Here is a 27,152-nt window from a genome sequence, read left to right as displayed (position 1 = left end):
CCAGGAGCACCAGGTCCAGCTCAGAGAGAAGGCAGGGAATCTGCTCAAATTTTCCAAATGAAGTCTGTGGCTCACCTACCCACCTGGACACTGCTTCTCTGGACTCCTCAGTTCCAGAGAAAGAAACCTTTTGCACAGCAAGGCAATGACCTTGCATTTAAAGTCCCATCACAGTGTGGTGTGAGGGTCTCATGCAGACATGAACATGAGGTGCCATTTCTTCAGGATGGCATGTTTTCATGAAGCAGGAAATGACAGGCACCATGGGGTTTGAGGGCAGCTGAGAATGTCACTCTTACCTGCAGGTTCAGAGCAACCACTCAGGATCTGTTAAATGCCAGGTGTGCAAAGCAAGCATCTGTATATCAACAGGACTCTCTTTACTCCAACACCAGTACAGAGGGCAGGAGAAACAGGATGCCCAGTGTCTCCAGCATTATTTGGATCCATGCAGAAACCCCTGTCCAAACTCAAGGTGAGAACTGACTTAAATCTACTCCCCCTGGCACCAGGGATTGCATTTTCTTCTCACATTTTCCAGAAAGTCATTATTTCCACTAGTTCTTACAAAGCAATTCCACCTGGGTAATGTTTTTGGTAATGCTTTTCCAGGATGAAGACTGTGGCTCACCTGCCAACCTGGGCACTGCTTCTCTGGGGTCCTCAGTTCCAGAGAAAGAAATCTTTTCCACAGTGAGGCACTGACCTTGCATTTAAAGTACCAGCCCAGTGTGGTGTCAGGGCCTCATGCAGACCTGAACATGAGGTGCTATTTCTTGAGGATGGCATGTTTTCATGGAGGAGGGTTTTGGCATCAGAACTGCTATTTGGCTGCTACCAGTATTCTGCACCCCCACCCCCACACACACATACACCATTTTACAACCCAGATCATCCGTCTGCAAACATCCTAGCCAGTCACTGGTCTTCTCGTCAGCCTGGGAACATTCTCGTCAGTCATTGGTTTATTGTAATTAGTACATGAAATTTGATCACTTTAAGAATATCTCCCCCACCATCTCTCCCTCTCTCTCTTCTCCTCTTCACTCTCACTTGCTTCCTATCTCTCTCTCTCTCTCTCTCTCTCTCTCTCTCTCTCTGTGTGTGTGTGTGTGTGTGTGTCTCTCTCACCCTACAGTCAGACACTCTGCCTGTCCACTCAATAAAATCTCTTGCATGAGTTCCAGTATCCACAGTGGTTCCTGGTTGCTTTAATTGTTGCTGTGACTTGGATGGGCTCTTTTACCTCCACTTAGGTGGTTGAAATCCCATCTCACATCCCAGGCTCTGAGACGCTGGTTTCAATTCCCATTCACCCAGACTCTCCTCCACATCCAGACACTGGCTTTGTATTGGTGAGTCTTCCCCTGGGTTGACTTCAACACGCCTCTGCTGACCTGAAAGGTTACCATGTCCAGCACCCTCAAGGTGATTGAGGAGTGGGGGTTCCCCCAGTCACAATGGCTGGCCCCCTTAGTTGACCTTATCTGATGGTGCGTCCCCAATATTTATGTGGAGATACTCTCTCAGGGTTGAGGCTCCTCTTCACTCACTTTCTCGAAAATGTCAGGTCCTCAACTGTCTCAGCTTTTGTTCAGCCCACACTGATGATCAGGTGATGACCCCATCACTGTGATGCCTTCTAGTCTGTGACCTTGGTACACCTTGGACACTGACTCAGTTGTACCAGTCTCCACCGTGAGATCTGGGTCCTCCATTCCAGAAGATTCATCCCTCGTGTGTCTAACAGATAATCTTAAATGCTTTTACCTGACCCCTGGCCTAAAACCACCAAAACTTATCCTTGAATTAATCCAAAATGGCCATGTAGTGGCATACAATTTCTGTAAGCAAGCAGGCAAATGGAAATGGATTTCTTATCTTCTACCTTTCTCTTTTTGCACACTAAACCTGATCTTTATTTTTCCTACAAATCTGAACACCTCATTTTCTCTTCTCCCCCTCTTAATCCCTCCTCCTCCTCCAACTTCAACTTGGCCAACAAACCAGCCCCATCCTGGTCCCTTGCAGCAGGGTCCCCTCTGGACCTTCTCCTCCACCTCCTTTGCCCCCTTCTGATTCTGCTTCCATTCCCCTGCCCAGTGCACCAGTCCTCCTGCCACAAGGTCCTGCACACATATTCTAGCCTCCCATGGGAGGTGGCAGGTGTGGAGGGAGCGACCCTAACCAGCCCAGTAGCCCGTGGCATATCGCAGTAAGGAGTATGACATAGCAGTCCCATTCCTCAAAAGTAGCGGGAGATAATATTTCATAATTTTCTGCATCCAAACCTGACCTGATTACCAACCAGAAAAAGGGGTTAAAAAACCCTGGGCAATTTTCCCTGCCTAGCCTTACTGAAGCCTGCATTGGAATGTAGACTGCAGTAGGCTCAGCAAAGGACCAACCTGAGACTGAAAAAAAAAGTGTCTGTTTTAGACTTCTCCTGGGCTGAAACACTCTCCCTCTCACGCCCCTCCCTGCCTTTCTCTTTCTCACTCTCTCATGCTATAATTAATGGCCACTATTATTTTTATTTCTATGTCTCCTGTTTTTCTTTTCTTAAATGCTATATTTTTTGAGCTAACAATTTTGATTCTACATACCTAGGTTAATGGTTTTTTAATCAGTTCTATTTTTATTCAACTCTAGATTTATTTTTGAACATGTGTTACATTGCAATGGAGATTCACCTATATAAAACTACAAGGCCTTTGCTTTTGTGTTATGTGTATATCATGTTATCTAATGTTGTGTTGTCTATGTATGTACATGATGAAAAAATAGACATAAAAAATGAGCACTCATAAAATTAAAATGTAAAAATTGGATCCAGGTAACTATAACTCACGTGATTTAAAAAGGTTCAATTTAAGTTGGGTAAACAAATGAAGGTAAAATGTCTTTAAAATTACTTAATGTACAAGTCTCCCTAGGTAGTCAAATTAATAAATGCTGATGTGTATAAAATGACTAATATCAATTGTTTCTAGAACTTTTATTCCACAGGAAAGTGACAGCAGATACTACTTGACTGATAGGTTGGCTTTTACAGTAAAATAAGTAGATTATTATGACACATATGGGATTACTCAAAAGTGTTTTTTATAGACATCTTATTAATTTACAAAGTTAAAATGCTAACACCTTAATTTCCATGGGGTAACATACTTAAAGATCATTGATGTTTTCATAGATTGGTAACTAAAAAGGTTTTAAAACTGACTTTGAGCCATCACTAAAAACAAGTTTACTAAGAGTTAAGTCCTATCAGAATTATATTTACAAAGGGATGCAAAAATTTCAACTGTTTCAATTAGAGTACTGCATCTAAATTCAGAAAGTTCATAGGAGTTATTTTAGAATGTGAACAAAAAGGGGTCAACATATAGAAAAGAAAAACAAAAGGTTCTAGGTACAGAAATGTATTTAGTAGAAGGGAGAAGAAAATGTTTCTGGGTAGGAAAGTCTTTCTGTGATGACACCCGGGATGGGCTCCATGGTCATTACCTGCTGGCTCTACTCTCATGGGGACTGAGCACCTTGACTGTGCCCCCTCCTCCCTGATCCACCACAGGGTGTTTCTTCCTCTTGCTGTTGCTGACCTCCTCACCCACCACAGAATTCAACTCTGGACAGCCTTCCCTCTACTGGTGGTGAGTCCTTAGAGCTCTTCTACTGTGGCTCTGACCTCTCTCTCTTTCTCTCTCTCTATCTTTCTCTCTCTTTCAAAACCCCAGCAGTGGGTCAGTGTCTCTCTTGGCTTCAGCCACAGACCTGTCAGGGATGGTGACCACCCTCACTGATGATCTGATCCTATGTGGGAAACCAGGGAGGTTGTGTGGACGCCCCTTCCTCTCCTGTTTCCCTTCTCCAGGCTCCTGAGAACTCTTAGCCATGGCCTTTGCCCAATCTATTCTCTGAAACCCCCATCCCCTTGGCTGCCTCCTCAAAAACATTCAGCCTCTCCTCTTGACTCCAGATCTCAAACCTCACAGGTTCATTTTCTATTGCAACACAGTCTGACCCCAATATAAGTTAGATAATGACTCCTCTTAGCCAGAAAATGGGACTTATACAACTTCTGTCATGGCAGCAGCAAGTGGGTACAGATTCCCTATGTTCAAAACTTCTTTTCTCTTTGCTCTTGTCCCTCTTTGTGTCAATAAGAATAGTATTGGGGATTTATTTATATCATTTAATGTTCCATAACAGGACCTGTTAGAACCTGATTTTTTTAAAGGTTAATATCCTGAAACATGAAAGCATTTGGCCACTTTGCCACACAAAAGGAAAGTTAAAAGCTCTCTCAGCCTTTTTTGCCACACAAAAGGAAAGTCTTTGATTCATATTTTAGATATATTGTTACATTGTGTTAACTAATGTTTGTATAGATTCAGAAAACAATATATGTAAACTTGTTAAAATGACATTTAAGAAAGAGGCAAAGATCAACTTCAGAACCAGAACACTTTACCTAAGGTTTGTAAAGAGCCCTGTCTTACATGAGATAAGGCTCTACCTCCCACACTGCTGCACATCAGAATGGCTCCTAAACAAGCCAGACTTCATTTATTTAAAGTTATATTCAAAAGATTGTTTTTTGTTGTAAAATTACTGTGACTTCAAACAGAGGATATAATATATAACTCAGTCAAAATTCAAGATACCTATTACACAAACTAAATATTTTACTGTTGCTAATTCCATTTAGTGTTTTCCTTGTAAACTCTAAAACTGTTGCCTGATTAAGGTTTCTCAGAAGTACTGTTTCAAAAAGAAATGGCCTCACTTAATTTGATATAATAAGCCATCACCTATAGAAGAGATAATATAGTCCCAATTAAATAAAAGGAGGAAAATAACTGTAAAGTCATAAACATTAAAGTTAAATCCCAGTATTCTTACTTTGTGACTGGTAAGATTAGCTTGCTGGATGTTTAAGGTGAAATTTAGAGATTGAGATTAAAATAAAGGGGCCAAGAAATCAATATTCAGCTCTTGTCCTCTGAATCAGTCTGAACCCAGGGAATGGGAGAGCTTCTCTCAGGAACTTTGCAACTCTGAGTGAAACAACCTCCCAATCAGGGAGATTGATGAGACCACTAGAGGATGAGAAGCCATTCAGTGTATCTGCTACAAAGAGGAGAGTCATTGAAAAAGGGAGACATTCCCATCCAAGGGAACTCGCCTCATCTAGGAGACCCTACCTAGTGAATGGCACTAAAGGAGCTAAGAAGCTGCTCTCAAGTTCTCCAGGAGTAGACCCTGTGGAAACTCAGCTGAACCTTAACAGTAGATGGGAACGAGTTCAATTTGACAGTTCGACCTTTAACACCTAGCAGAAACAATTATAACCAAACTACAGCCAAAACTGGGTGTGAAAGGAAAGACAATAGTTCATGTTCTGTAATAAGAGATATGCTAGGCACAGCCATGCCTGCACTCCCAACGGTTTGGGAGGCTGAGGCCTGAGGATCACAAGTTCAAAGCCAAACTTGGCAACCGGCAAGGTGCTAAGCAGCCCAGGGAGACCCCGTCTCTAAATAAAATACAATATAGGGCAGGGGGTGTGGCTCAGTGGTTGAGTGCCCCTGAGTTTGATCACTGGTACTCCCCCACCCCAAGAGAGAAGGGGGTGTGTAATTGGGGGGACACACTTGGGAGGGGATAGAAATATGGAACTCAAAGGGGGTGTGGAACTCTGCCCTCTTCCATCAATTTGTAACAAGTCTACAACTACTGAAAAATGAGATTCCACTCATGCACGATTGTGTCAGAGTGAACCACTCTTATGTGTAATACACTAATAAAAACATTTTAAAGATGTTTTTCTTTTTAGAAAGGGTTTTGCCCAGATATGTATGTCTGTATTGTGTCCCTAAAGAAGAACTGTTCTCTCCCCTACAGGAGTATTACAGAAGTACACAGGCTTTATTGTTTCACAACCTTGAAGACTCTGTTCTGACAGATCTAAACACAGACTTCTTCAAAGATGTCACTGTGGAAAAGTCCTTGGTTGCAACTGCTTCCAACCCTGGCAGCTGTCTCCAAATTCTTGCACATTGGAATGTGGAGGCTCTCACCCAGGTTCTTCTTTGAAAATGGGGAGTACTGGCTCAGGAAGTGCGATGTCTGGTTCCTTTCACTCTGTGAACCTCACTTTAAGATAGACGTTGGCCTCTCACTAAGGATCAAGAGGATTCAAAGCACCAGCTTCTTAGAACTTTGATCAACACTGTTCATTTTCTTTGTTTACTTAATTCACACATGAAATTATATTTCATATAAGATGATGACTATGCACATGTATTCATTTTATAATGATTACATCAGGACACGAGTATATCTCTTGAAATATCATTTCTTTATACTGAAAATCTTTCCTTGCAGCTTTTCAAAATACACCATCTGTTCTCACCCTGCTGTTCATAACCCACCAGGGCTCCTCCCTCCCATGTAACTGTAACTTAGTATCATTTATCAGCTTTGCCATCCTCCCCTCCCCCTAAACCTCTTAGTACCTCCCCCACAGCAATGGATCAGTAAACTGAATGGAGGTGGGGGATTAGGCTGGGAAATAAAGTCTGAAGAAATATTTAGAAATAAAGATAAAAGACTCAGAAAATACTTAAAAAGTGAGGATGTGCTGTGTGGATCAGACTGATTCCTCTAACGAAAGAAAAAGACCTCAATCTTTCAAAGCTAAACCTGAGAAAGAGTTCACCTGACTCCTTCTACTTTAGTGGTTAAAGCAGAGCTGTGAATATATGAGTTCTCAGAGCTGGTCATGAACCATGTGATGTGCTTTTCTTTTTAAATAGTGTTTTTTTTAAAGGTTAATGTGTGCATTACAGGAAAAATAAAAATATAAGCAAAGAACAAAGTCATCCAGTCACAAGCAGCTTATTTGGACATGTCCATCCAGGTTGTGCATATACTACACAATATTCCTTTGTGTGACTGAGATCGTAGTGTCTACCACACTCTCCCACACATCATGAGTATTCAAAATCCCAGGATACATGAGTACTTTTGATAACCAAGAATACTATACCAATACAATCTGTTATCTTTTCTTGGGGAGAAAAATTTCACTGAAGACAGAAGTGGGAACAGGCCTCTAGATAGACATATTGGCAGAGTTACAACTAAATAATGCATTCCCTTAACGCTCAGTTTAAAAGGAGACAAAGCAACAGAATACGCCAAGTTTGTTTCATCAACAGATTTCTACTTGTAAAATACTAACAGGAATGCTTGTTGCCAGTGAGTTAAAGCATTCCTACAGCACATCCAGGAGATGCCCACACCAGTGACTCACGTGGAAATGTCAGTCCTTGAGCACCAGCTCCTGTCCCTCCCTGTGTGCATCCCAGTGTCCCTCTGCTGCCACCCTGAGGAGCAGTCCTGACACACACTACTCAGAGATAGAGCAATTCCATGGCCAAGACGCATCTTTTCTATCAGTTGTAACAATGTTATTCACAAATTGGCTAATTCATTAGTTCTACTTTTTATGATTCACTCTCACCTCAGGACATCTGAATAGCTTAGATGTTGTGAAATAAAGTTTGAACCTTGTGCACAATAAGCACAAGTACTTTACTGAAATACACATATAGTTCTATGGTTCAAGATCTAAGCCTGCCTTCCAGATATGGAGACACTAGCAAAGGATCACATCCACTCACCCTTACCTCTTCCCTCTTCAGCATTCCAGTGACTCAATTCAGGACTACCCCAGCTCTAAGGGGTGGATTAACAATAACAAGGGTCATTCCTGGAAGAGAGTTCTTCTGAAAAACTAACAAAAAATATTTATATATGATTATTTTGCTACATGTAACAAAACTTGGGCATTAGGACTTATCCTTTAATACCCAGCAATATTAACTAAAATTCACATGTAACACTGGCCACACAATCTGAACTAGTCTAAGGGGCTTCTCTATGTAAACTTTCTCCTCACCCCACCCACCACCCAGTGAATCTTCCACGTGCTCTCCAAGACATCAAGTTCAACAATTCCATGCTCCTAAGTGGCAACCCTTCCTATGTAGTAACAAAAAATACTTAAAGAGCATTACTTCAGTCCTCTGCTTCGAACATGTGTTGTGCACTTTTAAACAACTAGAAACACTAGGTGCTTCCAACCATACACAGTAGCCCTGAACAGACTGCAACACTTACTGAACAAAGGCAGAGAAACAAGATGTACCCCATTTGTTTACAATAAAAATAAATTTTAAAAAAGGCTACATTCTGAAGCAAAACCCCCTTTTTTAAAGGATAGAATTTGAAAGTGTCTTCCAAACAGGAAAATTCTGACCTAGAAACTTCCCCTTCTAGTCTCTTATCAACCCAGGGGTCAGACACATGCATCTGTAATGTCAAGAGATGACTAGCAATTTCACTTCCTAAGAGGTTTTTAAGAACAGTCTTCCCTATGAATTAACACACAGTGTCCTCAGTGTGTTAGTTTACTAATTCTACTGTTGTCACCTGGCAACCTCTTCAACATCTAGCTAGACTACATGTCAATTAGGACTCATTTCTCCTCTACATACACTATGTACACAGCATCATGAAACAAAGATCACAGACATAAGAGAGAAGGGTCAATCTTGCTTCACAAAAAAACATGTGGGTATAAAGCTCTTTGCATTTTCCTTTCCTTCCTCCTCCTGAACCAGCACAAATACAATGTGTGCTGCTCAGAGACTTGTTTTGATCATTTCATTTCCAAAAAACAGTTCTTTCACTACAGATTTTAACCAAAAGATATCTACATTCTGTTTACTTACTACTTCTACTTTTAACATACTTAGTGCTCTTCTAAACATTTAGAAAGACTAGATGTCTCAATAAGGACTTGGGTTTGTCCACAATGCTCACAGCAGTGTTGAAAAAGCTGCACACATGTAACAGTGGTCACATCTGGGAGTGTCTTCTACATAGGATCACTTGGCCTGAATCCTTCCTTTTTTTCCACTTCTTTCTCCTGTGTCACATGTGCCACATCTGAGTGTCACACAATACGATGTTAGAATTTCACTTCCAAAAGTCCTTTTCAGAAGAATTCCTGTCTATGAATTCTAACACAAAGTGTACAAAATGTGTACTTTGGTCATACATTGGCTAAAATTAGGACTCCTTTGTCCAGTATATATAAAATATATAGCGTGCAGCAAAGTTAAATTAAACACACCACACAGGGCAATGGAAAGGCTGAAATTTTCTAGCATGCTCTAACAAAACCCCTTTGCCACTTCTTCCCTCCCACCTCCCTCAACCCAATGAACAAGTACAGACAATATTCTGTTCAGAGGTGGTTTAACAATTCCAAATGGTATGTCCTATCACTTTTTAAAAGTTATTTCCAAAAAGTTTTAATTCTACTACTTCTACTTTTAAATGTATCAAGCACTTCTAAATATACAGAAGGACTAGATATTCCACATAAGGACCTGTCCACTGTGCACAGGGTCCTGGTAAATAAAATTGCACATGTGGCAATGGTTATAATCTGAGGCATCTTCTAATATGACCATTTTGTCCTTGAACCTCTCCCTCCTCACTTCCTTGTCTCTACGTTCAGTCCAGTGGACAAGTACAGGCATATGTAACACTTAGAGATGGGTGGACAACTTCACCCCCAAGAGTCATTTACAGAGGACAAGTTTCCTATGAATTTCAACACAATATGTACAAAATGTGCTAATTTTACTAATTACCTGGTCATACACTGATAACCTCTTTAACATATAGAGACTAGATGTTACAAAACTGGGACTCATTTGTCCATTATATACACTTTATCCTTTGTCCATTACATACACTTTTATATATAGCAAAAACAAAATGCACAAGACATCAAGAAAATTGGTGTCTTAGACTGTCCAAGTGCGAACACACTAAAGCATTACCTTTTGCAATTGTGTCCCTCCTACCTCCTCCACATCCCTGAACAAGTAGATAGTACTGTACTGGTCACAGAGGTTGTTTAACAGTTCCATTCCCAAAAGACTATTTCATATGAATTTTAGCTAAAAGACATTTACAAAGTGATGTTTTACTACCTCTACATTTAGCATAGTATTGGGCACTTCTAAACATCTAGTCAGGAAGGACTCAGTTTGTGCAATATGTACATGACCAGTCTTGGATAAGCTGCACACATGTAGCAATAGTGCTAATTTGAAAATGTCTTCAAAATGTGAGCTTCAGGCCCTCCACTGATCCAGTGGGCTTCAATGCTCAAATTTTCAGAAGACAAACCTTCCAAGGAATTTTAATGCAAAACATAAAATGTTTGTTTACTAATTCTACTTTTGTAGACGCCTTAACATCTAGAAAGACTAGATGTAGACTAGGACTTCTTCCTCCTTTATGTACACTGTGTATGCAGCAAAACAAAGCCCATAGACATAAGGTACAACTCTCAGCTCACAGTACACACACCCGAGGACCAGCACACAACTCTGTCCTACTCAAAAGGGGGTTTGGTTATTGAGCCCTCAAATAAATTTCATAAGAATTTTAACAAAAACACATTTACCAAATATGTTGTATTTCACTGCTTCTACTTTTAACATTTATCAGGCACTTTAGAACATCTAGAAAGCCTAGATAGCTCCAAAATAGTGCTTTGCATTTTCAACTATAGATACAGTAATAAGGAATAAAAGGCACACACAGAGCAATGGTCATAATAGGAAATTGTCTCCTGCATAAACCTCTCACACAGGACCTCTTCCTGCTTCAGTCTCCATGTCCTCCTGCCACTCAGCCCACGTGGAACCCGGCACCCTCTTCACCCCAGAATGTCCCGCTGTGGTGGAGTTCTAAGAGGTCTGTGAGTGGAGGGCAGCTCGTTGGCATTGCACACGGGCCTCTCCAACGGCCAGGAGCTTTCCAGGGACCCTCTGCAGCCGTCAGGCCCACTCCTCGATTCTCTGTAGAAAGACCCCTGCCTGGCTTTGCCCGTCCTGTCACCACCTTGGGCTTGGTCACTTTCCAGGACAGTCGGCCTTGGTCTGCTGTCTGAAGAGGTGTGGGCTGAGGGGCCCGCCTGGAAGGCACAAGGCTTGGGTCCTCGGCTGGACTGTGCAAGGTGAGCCTGAGTCTTCAGCAGTCATGCACCTTTGGGGCCTTGATGCCCTTGAGAGTCTTGTGTTGACAGGAGGCCACCCTTCTTCTTGCCACCTGAAGGCACCATGGCCTCCACAGCTGCTTCAGCTGGACGGTCAGAACTGACCAGCGGCCCGTGGGACCCAGGGTCAACAGGTTGCTGCCCCATCAGGTCATCCAGCTAGGGAAGGAGCTCGCCATCCCTCACAGTCAGGCCAGTCGGTGTGTAATTGCCAGAGCTCCGTCTCTGGGGTAGAGGCCACAGCCTGTCCCCAGTCCCACCTTACCAGCCAGTCTGGGCGAGGGCCCGAGGCCCAGGGACATGCTGCAGTATGAAGTGTTCTGAAGACTTTCCAGTTCTGCTTCCTATCTACCTCCGCACTTACAGAAGCCATGGTCCTTAATCACATGCTTCTCTTTTTAATAATGTTTGATGATGATTAAAATGTACTTAAGCTTTATCAACTCAGTTCCAACTTCTAGGAGGAAGACAGAACAACACATACTTAGAAAACACAGCCCCAGGAAAACCCTGGCTAACTTCTGCCTGTAGTTCCAAAACTCCCTCTTATTCATCTGAATACCTTGTCATGACACATGCCATCACCTTCATGAGGACACCTGTAAATGTCATCCATGGTCACACTGCCAGGATTCACATCCTTCCCTTTGAGCCCAGAACCCAGGACCTTTAGGGACTGTGCACTTGGTCTTGTTATCTCTGCTAGATAATAGAAAGAGGCCATCACAGGAGAGCAGTGGAACTAAGATCAGGAGGACCCTCCTGGTCTCCAAGCAAGGACGATGAACTCCAACATATTAGAGTATGACATAATAATGTTACTAAGTTACTTAAAATCTGTGTTGATGTGGTAACAACTGGAAAGAGCAGGCATTCACCATCATCCAAGAGAGAAGTAAGACACCCAAATGCAGGGCCACCAGGAGACACAGGGGGTGTTGCTTCATCTGCAGCACATCTGTGACTCATGGGTTTGATGCTTTGTCAGTGAGTATGTGCAGTAAGCACAGCGGCATCACAGATGGTTCAGTGGCCCCATGGAATCCCTCATAGTCAGAACTGTGCCCTCCACACCCACGTGTATTTGGATCCCATTTGAGAAAAGGGCAAAGCAATTTTTCCCTCAAATAAGAACCAGAATAATTTGTGTATCTTTAAAATTAGGAAAGATCAAAAGCATTGGCCAATGTAAACTCAGTAAGAAGCTATGCCTTTAAAGAAGCCAGAAATTATTTTCAACATTATTTTTACATTTATTTAAAAATGCATTAAAAAGATTAGAAAATTAGAATATAATAAAAGAAAAAAATGAATTCTTGGTATACCTCCATTAGGCTTCTTTTTCCTCAATGAGGCAGCTACTCCTTAGGTTTCTTTTGTGATATGCAACTGTTCATACTTAGACAAAATCAAATTAAACATTTTGGATTCCCTTCTAAAGCACTGTTGGTGTGCATGCTTGTTAATTATAATGCACCTTACATCCTAGTACATATCAACCCAGTTTGAACCCACCCATTTTTTACAAGTTCAATGATATTCAACTTGGATGAAAATCTGTAATTATCCTTAACAACAATGATGGCCAACTTATTGAATATTTAAGTTCGTTTATAAAATAAAACTGCCATCTAAAACAGTTTTCATTCTGAATATCTTATGTGAGTAAGTATGTCTGTAAGATCGGGCCCTAGAAATGATCTTCTTGGGTCAAGAGGTGAACACATAAGTAATTTTGATATTATTTCCAAATTGTCCTTCTGCGTCTTACCAGCAGGTGTGGTGGTGTGAAAGAGCCATCTCACATGCATCAGCTGCTTCCTGAAGGGGGACAGGAAGGAGAATGGGAATGGGTCTGGGTCTTCCCAGGTCCCAAAGACTCTGTCCACTCAGGACTGTCAGCAGCTTTGAGGTGTAAGAATGCACCTGTGTGTGACTTCCCTGCTCTTACTGGATTTTGCATCACAGGCAGCAACACAACTAACATGATTTCAAACATGATGAAAGTATCAATGAAATGGATAATTTCTCAATGTCTTTCTTTCTTACTGAGCATGACAACATTCAGTCAGATGTCCATCTCTGTGAATCACCACAAATGGACTAAGAATCGCAAAACCAAGAGTCAGAAATTCTTGAGCACTTACAGATATGGAATTCTTCAATAAGGACAAAAATGAACGTAAAGAAATAAAACAATCTGTGCAATAGAAGAAGAGAAAACAGAGCATCAGAAGGAGAACACTTTGAGCAGCCTTCATCTCCGGGGGAGTTCTGTAGAGGAGCTTGGAGGTCTGCAGGTAGAGGACATGCTGGTGGTGCTTGTGGAGGAGGAAGACCATGTAGCCACTGGCCCAGCCCATGACACCCTGGAGCACAGCATCTCGAAGGACCATGAGAGCAAGAAAAATCCTTGTGATTATCCAGTTGTCTGGTTGAAAATAACAGTAGTTGTCACTTTTACTAAATTCTGATGTGTTCATGTTGTTGCTATTTTTTATGTAAAATTGTAAGTTCATGCTTATCAAGGCATTGAGTATCCAGAAGAAGACCAACAAGGGAAGGATGATCCATGCAGACCTGGGACTGTAGCCTCCTCCACCTTGAGGCTCTGGGGCTGATGGTGATGGCCTGGACCACTGTGAGGAGACTGGTGGTGCTGATGGACAGGCCACGGGCCACCCTCTCCAGGTAAACCACAACCTTACTGCCTACATCACCTAAGAGGTTTTGCAAACCAGAGTTGGCTATTGTCCTTGGTGTTCCTTTGGTAAAAAGCATTAGGATGTTTGTAAAAGCCAAGTGGATGAGAATAAGGTGTATAGGTTTCTTCTCAATACCTCTAAATAAGTAAATGTAGTTCACAAGAACAATGATGTTCCCTGCAATGCCAAGTCCTGTTAGGAACGTGAAGGTTGTTCCCTTGACCAGGTTCATTTCTTACTGCATAGGCAGAAGCATTTTGATGCAGCACACATCATTTTAAAAAAATCAGAAATGATTATCTTTATCTTCAGAAAGCATTTCATACCACCCATTTTCTAGAGGGTAAGGATCAGTATACACATAATGCTGATCATTTTATCCAAGGAACTGTACTATTCCTTTTCCTGTGTCACTTATTTTAGTCAACTTTTCCTCTGCTGTCCAAAGGTCTGACAAGAACAGTGTTAGAGGAGGACAGGTGTGTTTGGGGGCTCATGGTGTCAGGCTGTCAGTCTGCAGATGGCCAACTCCACCTCATGTCCAAGGGGTAACAGAAGACCATGGCAGATGAGTGTGGTGCAGGAAAGTAGCTGAGGACATCACACAGGAATCAAGAGAGAGAGAGAGAGAGAGAGAGAGAGAGAGAGAAAACTCCCCTCAACAAGGACAAGGCAGCCCCCACCTCCACGGTCAGCCACAGCCCCTGCCTACAGTTGCCACCCAGCGACTCCTGATCTGGGATTCTCACACTGATTACATCGAGGCTCCCCAGCCCAGGCACTTCAGCTCTGAACTTTCTTGCCTCACACATGAGCTTTAGTGAGACACCTCACATCTATACCATAACAGCACCCTTTACATGTCTTTTTAACTGCTAAAATTTTTAGGAAAAAAATGCCATCTTGAGGATTAGTGTTCAAAGTTCTAAGTTTTCAATCCAGCTTTTGTTCAAGGTCGACACAAGCACAGCCAATCTGCTTTCAACCCCTGACACCACACCTGTGCTCCAACTCAGCATGGCTGCCTGCAGCCCCCAGCTGCCCAACCTGGATTTCTGCCTTGTTTTCTCTTCATTCTGTCTGTTCTCATGGTCCAGTTCTAAAATCCTGGCCTCATGCTTGTCCCATCCTGGTCCAGACCCACGTGCACACTCAGGAAATCCACTTGCTTGGGGTCTTTAAGGTCTTTGATCCATGGCACTATTCACAGTGCCCACTATTCTTTTCAGTTCTCCTTTTTGTTCCAGGTTTTTCATGAGGCTTTCCAGGTGTGCCTCTTGCATGTCCTTGACGCCTGAACCTGAGTGTCTCTGAATTCTAAGACCCAAACTGACTCTGTGGTGCCCTGCTTACAAGTCTGCAGTGGTCTTTTTGGTCCTCAGTATCAGGTCAACCTGCACAGTCTTTCCAGATAGGGTGCTGCTATGGTTTAGATGTGAGGTGTCCCACCAAAGCTCACGTGAAAGTGAGGCAAGAAAGTTCAGAGCTGAATTGCCTGGGCTGGGGAAGCCTTTCCAGATGTCTGCATTGATGTTAGCTCTGAATCAAAGACATCCAGCATCAAGTGTCTTGTCTCACAGAATCAGATCAGCAGCAGATGCAGCCATGGTTCCGAGAGGAGCCAGCATGACCCTCTAGGAGGGGCTTTGCAGATCTGAGCTCCCACTGAGTGATCTCAGGAGTCACTGGGGGAGCCAGCATCAGTTCTAGATGAGTGGATGCTTATCAAGCTGGATTAGGAGAAAGGAGATAATTGGGTTTTGAGTGCTGTGGTAGGTAGGGCCTTTAATGGATTAGGCTCCCTGTAATGGCCACACATAACCCAGCAGGTCAGGGGATCATTGTGTTGAACTCACAGAAGGGTCGAGGTGACACTTTATAACTGCTGCAGACCCTCGCTCTTCCTGTGTGGTTCCCTGCAAGCCTGGTTAACAATGGGGCTGCTTTGGTCTTTATCAGTCCAAAGCTGATTTTCAGACTCCAGGCATGGATACGAAGTTGCTCCTTACACAGATGTTCTCAGTCCCATTTCTCACCTAGGGATTTCTTTCAAATTGTGGGCAACTTCTCCAGAATAAAGGAAACAAGGATATTTGATCCAACACATGAGAATTGCCCTGGTTGTTTATACTTGCAAAACCCTTCTGCAAGCCTTCCCCTTTTTCCTATCAAATGTTAGAGGGTTGCTTTTCCTTCCTTATCTTAAAGGTCTCTGACAACATAAAGTGCACAATCAAGCCAGGCAGGGTGGTGCACACCTGTAACCTTGTTGGCTTGGGAGGCTGAAAGAGGAGGATCACAAGTTCAAGGCCCTAAGCAACTTAGCAAGACTATCTGAAAACAAAAAATGAAAAATACTGGAGATGTGGTTCAGTGGTTAAGTACCTCTAGGTTCAATTACTGGTTAGCACCACCCCCCAAAAAGAAAATACATTAATGTAGGTTTCTGTCCAGGTTGTACCAGGAAAATTCATGATCTCATAATTTCAGTTACTCCTTTAAACACTTGCCCTGTACCAACGTACCTTTGAAAGCAGTACAGAGTCTTAAATGTGCAGCACATGATGGAATGTCTACAAGACTTAAAGCCAGCACAGCAGCATTAACTACTGAGTCTGAATTTTAAAAAGCAATTATTCCCTAGAAAACTTGGAATGGAACCACCATTTGACCCAGCTATCCCACTCCTTGACCTATACCCAAAGGACTTAAAATCAGCATATTACAGTGATGCAGCCACATCAGTGTTCATAGGTGCTCAATTCACAATAGCCAGATTGTGAAACCAACCTAGATGCCCTTCAATTGATGAATGGATAAAGAAACTGTGGTATATATACACAATGGAATATTATTCAGCTACAAAGAAGAATAAAATTATGGCATTTGCAGGCAAATGGATGAAGTTGGAGAATATCATGCTAATTTAGATAAGCCAACCCCCAAAAATGAAAGGCCAAATAAGCAGATGGTGATACATAATGGGCGTGGGAGGGAGGCAAGAATGGAGGAAGGATGGATTTTATAGAGGAAAAGGAGGGGTGAGAGGGAGCCGGGGAAGAAAAAATAACAGAATGAGAGAAACATCATTACTTTATGTACATATATGATTACACAAATGGTGTGACTCTACTTCATGTACAACCAGAGAAGCAACAGTTGTACCCCATTTCTGTACAATGCGTCAAAGTAAATAAATTTTGAAAATAAAAAAGCAATTATTTAGTTACCCAAACTGACATTGTTAACAATTAACTAATTTGTGAAAAATGACTGCTTTCAATATATTCCAATATCCTGGCAGATTTATCAGAACTTGTCCTGTGTTTTATTCATTTGTTTGCTACATTTTCTCATATTTTCTAGCTCTCTCTTCCTTTTCCCAAATTCCAAAGCTCTTACTCATATTTGGGAGCAGATTCAGAGACATCTAATATATGACTTCTCTTTTTTCTGAACAAAGTGAAGAATATTGGAATATCTGTCTTCTCTCCCATGTTGCCTTGGGAAACATTAAGCTGTTTTAAAAGCCAGGCTTTGCATTCAGGGAAGTATAAGCCCCACCGGGACCTAATGGTCCACAGGTTACTCAAGTGAGCGCATCATCCAGCAGACGTGGTTTTTAAAATGAATAGTAAAATTATTGACCCTTGCTACATGAGGACAGCATAAAACTAAAATGAGATATTTCATGTTATAGTAACTCCCAGCCTGGGAGAGTCATACTAAGTACTCTTTAAGAGCAACTATAAGGTTTAATCTTAGTAGTTTTTAATAGTTTCTCTAGCAAACAGGCATGTAAGTAATGAATTGACTTCCAAGTATGGCGTTATCTGATATGTTGCAATAGGTATAATTCAAGGATGAACACAGAAAACTTACAGATTAATCAGAAACATGCTTAGGGAATTATTAACGTGAGGAAGACAGCAGTGCTTCATCCTGGAAATAGAGGAAGGCATCAAAGTGAAGTCTCAGATTTTGTTAAAGCTAATGGAGTCATAACTCAGGTGAAATTGATGGCTGAAGACTACATACTTTTTCATAGACACTTGAAAATATATATGTCCTTCTGAGTAGTTAAAGGAAATAAGAGAGTAACCTTCTGCAAATACACACCCCAGAGCTCTCTCTGGTATCAGATCCTGCACACAGGGAAGAAGACCCTAAGAATTTCTGGAGGAATATCTGTGTTAAACAGACCCTATGGCCTTCTGCCATCATGTACTTGCCTGAACACCAGGAGGTCTAAAGGCTCAGGGTCCTCCCAACACCCTCTTGGTCAGGAACAGAGAGCAAGATGTGTGCTGCTGAGGATATGTCATACATGCATGTGAAGAAGCCAGAATCCTCAGGTCCACTCACCTGGGTGGCTGCAGACAGGCTCTGTGCTGGTCCTCCTGACAAGGGGCAGCTTCCCAGGTCCTATTTGTACCCTCTGTGTTTGTGGAGCCCTTGCCTCCCATGAACCACCACTAGGACTCCAGTTGTCACAGTTGACACCTGTCAGGGAGAAGCAAAGCACTGCAGAACCTCAGAACCTGAAGGACGACTTCCCTCTCCCTCCACAATTACTGCATTTGTTGGGCTCAGAAGTTGTCTGAGGCTTAATTGGGGATTAATTATTTTAATAGAAGTTTGTGCAGAGAGAAAGTGAACAACCAGCCACGTTTCTGTGTCTGAGTTCCCATGTCTCCGTCTTCCCTTACCCTTCCCAGAGGCCCATAGCTAAACCAGAATGGGTCCAGCTTCTGTGACACAGAGGGTCACCTCCCTCACATTCAAGACCTTCTCCAGGTGCAGGGATGTGGCATGTGATGACAAACACTGGGGACTATGCTCTCAGAGCAAGCCCCAACCAGCACCTGGGCAGGACAGGAGTCACTTTTCTCCACCTGTGCACATTGGCAGATCAAGGACATTGATATTGGTGGTTCATTTATTACTCATATATTAAACAACAAGTTGGAACCAAATGATAAATGCACCCACGTTCTCCCTCTCAAAATACCAAACCTGCCATCATGGATTTTCAAATCAAAATTACAGGGAAATTGCCTCTAACTCAATTTAGAATGGCATTCTTCCAGAATACAAATTAAAGTAGATCCTCTCAAAAATGTGACCAAAACATGTAAATTCATACATTTTTAATGGGACTAAAAATTAGTACAACCATAGTAATCTGTATTGTCATTCCTAATCAATCTAAAAATGAAGTTACAATATGATTCAACTACTCCACTACCTGGAATTTATACAAAATTAAAATTAGCATAAGATAGTTGTATGAGTGAACCAAAATTTATAGCAGCACAATTCACATTGACCATGTTACAGAACCAGCTCAAGTGACCACCAGCAGATAAATAGATCAAGAAAATGTAGTGTACAAACACAGCGGAGTTCTACTCAGTCATGAAGAAGTGAAAGTATCTCATTATCTGGGAGATGAATGGAACTAGAGAACATCAGGTCATCAGAAATAACCAGACCTAGAAAGTGGGGGTTGAATATTGCCTTTCATAGGTGGAATCTGGAGAAAACTAAGGGGAAAAGAGTGGGCAGATCTCACAAAAATAGAAAATAAGTCAGTGGAGTAAAGGAAGGAGTGGGTAGATGAGAGAGAGGGGACAAGGAGGAACTGTGGAATGAACTTGAGGTACTTAAACCATGTGCCTCAGTGAATGCACCAGAGTGGATTTCACATTTGTGTGTATCTACGCAGCACCAATTAAACAAATAGACAGAAGGAAGAGGAGCAGAGGAGTGGAGGGAACAGGGGAGGCAGGAGAGCATGGAGAGAGGAGCAGTGGGCCTGCAGGGAGCACAGGACACTGCATGCGAGTGTGCTCAGGCAGATGAGACCCTTGGTAGTGGGACTAAAATGCAATAATAAAAGTGTTTAAAAATCCAAACATCCTGTGCTATGTAGGAAGGACTTTGGATAATTCATACACAACCAGAATGGTCCTCATATCAACTAGGCTTGGCTACCTCCTGCAGAACTGTTCTAGTCCCTGTTGCAATGGAATGTAAATAAATGAGGCCACAGGGCTGAGATGAGTGGGGAGAGCAGCATCCTTTCTTCAGAAGAGAGAGCAGCCTGGGCTGGCCTGGGAGGCAGGCTCCTGGACACTGGGCTTCATTCTGTGTCCTGTGTGACTCATCACCTAGAGAGGCACCCTGCACACCTTACAGAATGGAACCCTTGTGCCACCAATGGAAGACTCACCTGGGTTACATTCCCTGTGTGAAAGGGGAAACCTTGAGTTATCATTCATGACACTTGGAAGCTTAAAAACAAACTGAAAAATAACCATGAATATCATTCCCGTGTACACTAGGACAACAAAACGCTGTAATATTTGTCAGGATTTTGCTTATGAACTTGCAATATTTGCCAGAGTTCGTGATGTATGTAAATTCTTGCAAGAGCCACGTCATGATACCAGTAGATTGAAAAATCAGGACTATATTTCCTAAGGCAGTTCTAAGAGGAATGTTTATAGCACTGAGATAAATATCAAAAAAAAAGAAAAATACCAAATAAATTGACATTATATCTCAAGACTACAAAAAGAACAAACTGACACCAAACTCAGTAGAAGACAAAAAGTAATTAAAATCAGAGACTATATCAGTGAGAATAAAAAAAGACAAATTTTAAAACGAGTAGGGTTTTGAAAGGATAAACTTGACTGATAAATTCTTTGCCAAATTAAACAAAGGAAAAAGAAAATGTCAGATTAACAAAATCCAACATGAAAAACAAACATCTCCACAGACACTACTGAAATCCAGAGGATCATCAGAAAATATTTTGAAAATGTATACTTCAAAAACCAGAAAATATGGAAGATATTAACAAATTCCTAGATACATATGACCTCTCTAAACTGAAGCATAAGGACACAAAGCACTTAAACAGATCAACACCAAGTAATGAAATTGAAGCAGCTATCAAAAACCTTCCAGCAAAGAAAGTCCAGCACTGTATGGATTCTGAGCCAAGTTCTAACACACCTTCAAAGAACTAGTACCAATCCTTCTCAGTAAATCCCATGAAACAGAAAAAGAAGATACACTACCAAACTTGACCTGTAAGCTCAGTATTACCACACCAAATCCAAATGAAGACACATCAAGGAAACAAAATTTCAGTCCATTATCCTTGATGAACTTAAAGCAAATATCCTTTTTTAAATCATCTATAGAGTAGTTTACTAAGCCACAAGTAAATTACCACTAGCACCCATTTTTAGAGAAAGAAGCCAAGAAAAATCCTGAAATTGGTAGCTGGTGCCATAGTTCAAACCCAGATCCAAAAGGAGTGGTTCTCCATCCAGTCATGAATAGATCCCACCAGATCCTGCCTTTACATTTGTGAACACCCCTTCATACTTGCTCTTGTGCTTACCATGTTTCAGTAAGAAAAGTGACAAAATTTGGGTTTCTTTAGTATATTGGACAGCTTTCAAACATAAACTATGAGAAAGCAATTCTGATTTAATTGAAGAGATGGTGAAAGATTCAAGATTAATGTCATCCATTGTTAGCATGTAAAGCTGAGGGAAAGATCAGCAAATTGTGTTCATTGAATTCTGCCCCCATGGGAGATGGTAGGGTCAAGTCCAAAGCCATTGATGGGAAAGATGAAGAAAGATGGACCCTCAGAGCATGGGATTCCAGCTGGAGTCTGTTCCTTGCTCACTATGTCAGTATTTTTTTTCCTAGTCCCCTCAGGCTAATATCTAGATTAATATGGTGGAGATCACATTTGTTGTATTAGAGAAAGGAAGTGATGGACTGAATCAGTGGTAGTGTTGAAAAGCTTCCTGTGTCACACTTGACCCAGGCTTCTCCAGGGAAGATGGACAGAGGGACAGGAGTTGCTGGCACCAAGTGAGGGTTTGGCACAACACTCTGGAAAGTCCAGAGGGGCTGGAGGTCCAGGTGGCAGGACATGCCTGGATAGCCATGAACTCCTATGAACATGAGAGTTTGCAATGCCCACACAAGGGACAGCAGTCCAAACACCATGTTGCATGAGCTGATGGAGCCACATGGGAGATGATTAAGGAACTTGCCCTAAACTGTATCCCATGTGGGACTGACCCAGCCCCATTAAGCCCATGGTGGACAGCTCAGAAGAGTGGTCGACAGGGTAGCCTAGTGTTGGACAGGACACTATGGTACACAGAACCCATCTGGTTTCTGAGGTCAGCTGGTTTATCTCCATCCCTCAAAGCCTTTGGACATGCACACAGCTGAAGGAGGTCTTGCTGACTGAGAACTTTGGAAAGTCCCTCTAGTGAGACTTGGCAGGGGTGGCAGGGTGGGTGTGGGGACTGCCTTGAGAGAGCAGCTGAGGAATGAGTGGATTGGGATTTCCAGAGACTTAAGAGATGATGCGGGTTCTGAAAGGAACCATTATTCAGTGTTACTACTTGGGACTAATTTACTGAATGAGGTAGTTCCATCCTGACCTCTAGGCAAGGTTGGTCTGAGAAGACAGAAAACAGGACTTCTGAAGACACATGTGGATGAAAAGTGGCCAAGGAAAGCCATATTGGGGCTCTCAGAATGCAATGAGAAAAATATAGAGAGGGCTAAAGAATTCTAGGTGCAGGTTGAGCTGATGGAGACTTCTATCCATGATTCTGACCCTGATATTGGCTTGGAGGCAGACACAGCCTTCCCCTGAACTTCTAAAGCTCCATAGATAAAGGGACCACCTGGAGGATGGGCCTTGGGCACAAGTGTGTGATGGCCACCCTTATGGAATTCACCATGGACCACAAAGTTCCAGCCTTAGATTGTCCTCAGAGCAACAAACTTGGCGTGGATTTTGGGGGACTTCAGGATTGGAGACAAGGGCAAGGTTGCAAGTCTAACTTCTTGGTTTAGAAATATTTGGTATCCCCAGCTGGCCATCCAGATCACCCTTCTGGAATTCCCAGCTCTCTCCTCTCTCCTCAGTGGATGGGAGAGTGGGTGGGAGGGTAGCTTCACACAGCAGTGAACACCTTCTCCCTCAGTGGGACACACGGCCCTTCTCCTGGGCAGGAATCCCCTGGGGCCACACAGGCATGTCTAGATCTCTATGTCCACAGGGAAAATGTTGCCTGTTTTGTGTTCTCTGACCCACAGCTCTCTGTCTTTGGCTGGGTCCACTTTTTGAAGAAGTTGATTCACAGGCTAAACTGTGCTTTGGTTGAACATGTCCGTCCCGTGCTGCAGCTGTGTGTATTGCCACAGATGTTGCCAGATCATCTCCACCCTCTCCACTTCCAGTTATCCCAGTTCAAAATGGTGGTCACCATCTCTTCACACCACTTGGACTGAGCCTGGCTGTAGAGTTCCACACAGCACATGAGGTCATAGCCAGTCTGTGTGGAGTTACTCCATGCCTTCTTGATGTGCTCCTCCATCTTATTACTTAGTTTTATCTCCAGCTGCTGGATTTTTATCTCCAGGTCTCTCTGACACTCTGTTAGAACCCTCTGAGCCTTCTCCACTAAAGCATAGTGACTGGCAAGTTGTTGGCAAAGATCAGCAATATGGTGGTCACACTTGAAGTTCTCATGAAAGTTCATAAGGGGCTTCTCTACTAACTCTGAAGCTTGGTGGGGAACTTGAGATGAATTTCTGCTTCATCTGCCAGGCTCTTCTTCACCTGGGCCCACACTTCACTAAGGTAGCCTTCTTCCTGTGCAGCCAAGGAGTTCTGAGAGACATTAGCCAAGTTCTTTGCATGTTTCTTCAATCTTTCTCCTCTCTTGGATGAGTTCAGACATTTCTTTCTGCATTTGTTTTCCTTTCAGTTGCTTTTGGAGCAGCAGTTTGAACCCTGCCATGGGGCCATTGCCTTGGGAGGTCCTTCTTATGAGAACAGAGGTAGTCACAGTATCTCCACTCCCTTGGCTCCAGCAGCTGCTTTCCAAGTATTGTGTCTGGATGAGGGAACATCACACAATTTATCATCTTCTCTGTGTGGTCAACTTTATTTTCAAGATATACATTACCTGAGGTTCTGTCTTCCCAGTGGTCTCCTCTGTTGGTGCTACTTTCCATTGAATTTTTATTTGGTTTATTGATTCATTCATTTCAAAAACTTCTAGATTTCTTTTTAGGATCTTCATCTCTTTATTTAAGTCATCTTACTCTTCTGAAACTTATCTCTGATTTCAATCCTCAAGTGATGGAGCAGTTTTACTAAGTAAATTCTGAACTCCTTCTCTGCCATTTCTTTTACTGTGTTGTCAGTGGATTCTATAACTGGAACATCTTGGTTTATTTGGAGGACTTTATTCTTTTGGTCTTTTTTTTTTCCATGTTGTTTGTGTGTCTTCCCATCTAGCTGTGTGGATCTGAGATTTATGGTGTCCCTGAAGGTTTCTAGTACCTCACTTTTAAGGGGAAGACCAAGATTAACAACTCCCAATGCAAGCAATATACAGCCTTAAACCAAATAACTCCCATTAAGATGTCTACAGCTTTGTTGCAATACACAGAAATCATGTATTCAACTATTGTCTTCAATATAAACAGTAAGTTTGCAAAAGGGGTTTACAATTACAAATGACACAAAGAAAGAGCAGAAGTGGACTGGATGTGATGTTTATGAGGAAAGAGAAGATAAAAGTAAAAAATTATTAGAGGAAGAATGAAAGAGGAATTAATATAGGTTGGCTGTTAGCAGGAGAGAAGAGAGAAAGAGAATCCAGGGAAAGAGGTAATGAGAGGAAAATACATACAAAGTAAGAAAATAAAAGCAAATAAAAAGAAAAAGGAAAAGAGAAGAAAAATAAAATAATATACAAGAAAGCTGTAATATAACTATTCAGGCATCCCAATCCTCAATGAACTGATGCATGAAAAATACTTGGTTTCAAAAATGGTAGAGATTGAGAAATAGTGGGGGAAAGAATCTTGATGAAAATCAATACAGTCCAAGCTCCATGCTCAGCTGATAGATGGTTTGTTTGCAGTTTGATGATTGGTCTGCCCTCAGGATGCTGAGAGTTTCTAGGGGGAGACTTAGGCTTGGGGCTGGGTCCAGCAATCCTGGTCCATGTTGGAAGACTGCAGTCAGGAGTCTTGTTTGCATTCCCCTCTTGTGAATTAGAATCCTGATCTTATCCCCAAATGTCACTGCATACCCCACAATCCTAGTGTCATATTTAATCTCTAAAATCTCTTCAACCCCCAACTTCTTGAATTTCTTCTCAGGCACCTTTCTCCCATGAGGTCTTAAGGCTGTGTTCCATGACCTGTGGGCCTGACACAGAGCACTTTTATGTTTCAGGCAGGTCAGTCGTATAGCAGCGAGTGATGGGCTGGGTTGGGGTCTAGGGAGAGGTTGAGGACGGGGTTTGGAGAACTGCAGGTCCCTGCGGGGTACTGAGCAATGCCAGACCTGGTGGGACCCAGGGATCAGAGGATGTTGTAGTGGGGAGGGGATTGGATACCCTGTGTTTCCCAGAGTATTTCAGGACTGGAAGAGCTCTGGTGAGCTCAGCATTCTCCATCCTCTCCAACCTGTGCTCCCCGGGTGAAATGCTCCCAGAGTCTGACTTCCCACTGGATTGCTAGATTCAGAGAAGTTCACACAGACCTTGCTGCAAACACAGATCTGGGTTCCAATTTCCATTGACTCAGCTACACTGCAGTTCCCAGATGGATCCTGGATCCCACACAATCAGGAAAACCACATATACTCTTAATAAAATATTGGCAAATCACATACAAAAACACATTAAACAGACAGTGCACTATAAACAATTGGGCTTCATCCCACAGATGCAAGGTCGATCCAACCTAAACAAATTTACAAATATAATTCATCACAAACTTAGACTTCAAGAATCACATGATTATCTTAATAGATGGAGAAAAAGCTCAGGACACAGTACATCACCCACACATGTGTAAACCACCAGAGAAAAAACAATACAAAGAACTCACCTTGACATTGTGAGGGACACTGGTGAGAATCACAGGCAACATTATAATGAATGCAGAAAAACTCAAAGGATTTCCTCTGAAAAAAGGTGCAATATGAAGCCTCATCTTCCCAAAGTCCACTTCCACAACTGCCACCCAATGTCGTCCTTGAGACGCTGGCCAAATATCAGCAAGAGAAGGGAATTACAGGGATACAAAGAGGAAAAGAATAGTTCAATCTATTTGCTGAAGACTGGATCATGTATTTAAAAGACCCAGAAAATCTCCACCAGAAGACTTTTTTTTATTATTGTATACAAATGGGATACATGTTGTTTCTCTATTTGTACATAGAGTCAAGGCATACCATTTGTGTAATCATATGTTTACATAGGGCAATGATGTTTGATTATTTTATCCCTCCCCCACAACACTCCCACCACTCTTTTCCCTCTATACAGTCCTTCTTTCCTTCATTCTTACCGCTCTCCTTATCCCTAACCCTAAACCTAAACCTAAACCTAATGCTAACCCCTCCCACCCCCCATTATATGTCCTCATCCGCTTATCACCGAGATCACTCGTCCATTAGTTTTTTGAGATTGGCTTATCTCACTTAGCATGATATTCTCCAATTTCATCCATTTGCCTGCAAATGCCATAATTTTATCATTCTTCATTGCGGAGTAATATTCCATTGTATATATATGCCACAGTTTCTTTATCCATTCATCAACTGAAGGGCATCTAGGTTGGTTCCACATTCTGGCTATGGTGAATTGAGCAGCAATGAACATTGATGTGGCTGTATCTCTGTAGTATGCTGATTTGAAGTCCTTTGGGTATAGGCCAAGGAGTGGGATAGCTGGGTCAAATGGTGTTTCCATTCCAAGCTTTCTGAGGAATCTCCACACTGCTTTCCAGAGTGGATGCACTAATTTGCAACCCCACCACCACTGTATGAGTGTTCCTTTTTCACCACATCCTCGCCAACACCTATTGTTGCTTGTGTTCTTGATAATCGCCATTCTAATTGGGGTGTGATGAAATCTTAGGGTAGTTTTGATTTGCATATCCCTTATTTGTAGGGATGTTGAACATCTTTTCATATATTTGTTGAATACTTGTACATCTTCTTCTGTGAAGAGTCTGCTCATTTTCTTAGCCCATTTGTTGATTGGATTATATGTATTATTGTTGTAGAGTTTTTTGAGTTCTTTATAGATTCTGGAAATTAGTGCTCTATCTGAAGTATGGTTGGCAAAGATATTCTCCCACTCTGTATGCTCTCTCTTCACATTGCTTATAGTTTCCTTTGCTGAGAGAATGCTTTTCAGTTTGAA

At 42.2% G+C, this 27,152-nt stretch overlaps 2 pseudogenes; both read right to left on the bottom strand.

Moving 5' to 3' along the window:
• Positions 1-13,200: 13,200 nt before the first annotated feature.
• Positions 13,201-14,092, bottom strand: LOC124988882 (vomeronasal type-1 receptor 1-like; annotated as a pseudogene).
• Positions 14,093-22,956: 8,864 nt separating this feature from the next.
• Positions 22,957-23,847, bottom strand: LOC124989406 (growth arrest-specific protein 7-like; annotated as a pseudogene).
• Positions 23,848-27,152: the final 3,305 nt, after the last annotated feature.

The sequence above is a fragment of the Sciurus carolinensis genome, chromosome 7 (genome assembly GCF_902686445.1).
Source record: "Sciurus carolinensis chromosome 7, mSciCar1.2, whole genome shotgun sequence".
Taxonomy (NCBI): Eukaryota; Metazoa; Chordata; class Mammalia; order Rodentia; family Sciuridae; genus Sciurus; species Sciurus carolinensis.
Note: the sequence above shows the minus strand (reverse complement) of the source record. Positions and strands in the feature narration are given on the sequence as shown.